This window comes from Scomber japonicus, chromosome 20 (assembly GCF_027409825.1).
Source record: "Scomber japonicus isolate fScoJap1 chromosome 20, fScoJap1.pri, whole genome shotgun sequence".
Taxonomy (NCBI): Eukaryota; Metazoa; Chordata; class Actinopteri; order Scombriformes; family Scombridae; genus Scomber; species Scomber japonicus.
Genome location: NC_070597.1, coordinates 13049801 through 13052495, shown reverse-complemented (window position 1 = coordinate 13052495; position 2695 = coordinate 13049801). Strand labels below are relative to the sequence as shown.

General features: G+C 44.1%; 1 protein-coding gene across 2 annotated transcripts in view; it reads right to left on the bottom strand.

The window, feature by feature from the left end:
* Positions 1 to 2561: 2561 nt before the first annotated feature.
* vti1a (vesicle transport through interaction with t-SNAREs 1A) overlaps positions 2562 to 2695 on the bottom strand; it is a 117386-nt gene continuing 117252 nt past the window's right edge. For both annotated transcript variants that reach the window (XM_053341658.1, XM_053341657.1), the window contains exon 8: positions 2562 to 2695. This exon is cut by the window's right edge and continues 1339 nt beyond it. The gene's annotated coding sequence lies outside the window, so the exon portion shown is untranslated.

The following is a 2695-nucleotide window of genomic DNA, read 5'->3' as shown; positions in this document are numbered from 1 at the left end:
TGGTTGAAGACAAGCCCTCAACCAGCTGTTTTCATATCAGTTCACCGCCTCCTACACCAGTCTACAACTAACAATGAAACAAACAGGAAAGAAGAAGTGCAGTTTCACCAGCAAGGTTCTCCAACAGCAACACAGTCATTACACACTGCTGTGCAGCTCTTCCTAGCAGCCATATCATTAATTCATCACATGGAACCATGAACTATCATAGGCAGTGATGTATCAAAAATGTAATCAATGATTAGTTTGTTGCTCGTTACGACGTGTGACATAACTAAAGTTATAATAAAAAGAATATTAACAGCAAAATGAATGTTGACTTTAATGTCAATTAAAAGTGATCAAATTAATCAAACAAAAGTAATTAACCAATGTTACCTTAATAAATGTGCCTTTGATTGGCATTTTACAAATCTCTGCAAAAAACAATCATACAATCAGTGCAGCTGGTTGTCAGCCTACACAATGTTTTACTAAAAGATTCTGTCTCTCACCTTATATTTCATCTCCACCTCGTCGCGTCACCCTCAGATTGCTTAAGAAAAAACGTGTATGAAGAATGCATGAAGAAAGTGTGAGGTGTTCATATCTTCACAGAAAATGTTGTGTTTAGAAATACGCCGCAGTCTATGCGCAGGAAATGGCGTACGCATGGTTTTTGTGCGTAGCTACGCATCGTATATGCATGTGGGCCCTGGTGTCTGTATGGAAGACACAGCTCCAGTCACTTAAGGAGGGTTAACACCCGTCTAAATTAAATATTAAAAGGTGTCTGTACCTGCTGCTATTGTTGCCCCTTGGAATAAGATATAACCTATTTTTGACAAGTTTTCATCCTCAGCCTTCTGCGGTGAGACGTTTGTCGAAAACCAAATCAGTGAATGGGGGGAGTGGTAGAGGGGCGTGGGGGGCATTGATGAATAATCTAGTTCATATTCCAACGACACCCGCTGCTCAGAGGGAGAGAAAGAAAGGGACGGAAAGGGAGAGATGGGCAGGTGGAGGGGGAGAGAGAGAGAGAGAGAGAGAGATGGACAGAGAAGGGGAACATAAAAGCAGGGGAAAATGAGGGATGGGTAAAGGGGAAAAAAGGAGAAAAGAGGGGAAAAAAGGGAGGAGAGGCAGATGATAGCCGACGTCTGCCAAGGTATCACATGACAGTGCTCCTGTTTAAATAATAAAACAGGATGGGGGCTCTAAACAAATCGTTATCTCCCCACCTCTATGCATCCTGCCTTCCCTGTGCCCCTCCTTCCCTTTTCTCGCTTTTAAAAACTTGTTTTAATGCCATTTCTTAATGAACATAATAGCTCGGCACTAATAATGAAAAGAAAATAAAAACATCTAAAAACGCAGAGGGGCCCCTGAGTTGTCGCCGGCGCTCAATTATTTCCTTGTCAAGTGGGTCTGTTTTTAATGAGGCCCTGTGGGACTGACGTCTGTCAGTCAGCCCTGACTTTTTGACACCATTACAACTTCAAATAGAAGCCGCCGCCACGCTGCCTTCCACCGCTCACTCGCTAGCTATCGCTCCGCTCATCTGACAGGCTGGGAGGGAGGTAGGGAGGGAGAAGGGAGGGGAGGACAGGGAGGAGGAGAAAAGGTGGCAGGAGAGGTAGAGAGAAAGGGGGCTGGGGGGTGGCAAGAGGGAAGGGGAGGGAGAGAAAGACAGAGAAAAAGAGAGAGGAAGAGAAGAGAGCACATTCGCACGCAGGTAGGCTGAGCATGCAGACACACACACACACACACACACACACACACACAGTTCACTCACTGGGTGAAAAAACAATCACTGAGGGTCATTACCAGATGAGGTTTGTCAAACTGCCAGGGATTTCACCCCCTCCCTTCCTTACCCCCCACCTCCATGCTTCCTTGTTCACTTCCTTCCTTCTCACCCCTTTTTTCTCCTTTCCTTTTTTCATTATTCCTTGACTTTAATGATAACTCTTGGTGGGTCGGCCCCGCATGGGACGGTCAGAGGCACACTATTTTGTTGGCCATTAATTTGAGGCTTTGAAGCAAACGGCGGCGCTGCGGCTGGTGAGGGCCTGTGAAATGGTGGTCGGTAGGGTGGGGGTGTGGGGCACCCCCGCATCTTTGAAAATGAAGACCGCGGCCCTGAAACAGAATAGCAAATGTCCTCGCTGGGAACAGCCACACCGGTCACAGGAGACACATGCACACTCTAATACTGTGCATCTACAGTATGTGCATGGCTGTGTGTGTATTTGTGGTGTACAGAGCATTACCTTCATGTATCTCAACTTCTGAAAAATCTCCAAATTTGCTCTTAAATTTACTTCTTCCACAATACCCTGAAGAATGGCTTTCCCCTGAAGAATTAAGCAGCAGTAAACTCAAACGCACGTATTTCAAACACCTGCAAATGTATCACATCATCAGTCAGTGTACAGATAAACACAGAAACAAGGACTGCATCACAATCTTCAGAGCTTACAAGTTCTCAAACTAGTAAGATCCATTTACTGTATAAGAACAGAAAAAAAACAAACCTTTAAGATGGAAAAAAACTAAAAATCAACACTATTCAGTTGGTCCTGCTGTGCAGTCTGCATTTAAGTCTAATCACTGAACAACCAAATCTGAAGAAAACACATGGTTAATCTTCACTTTGAATACATTTTAACTTCATAAAATATACAGTTCTAGCACAGAAACTTTAATTGAAAAC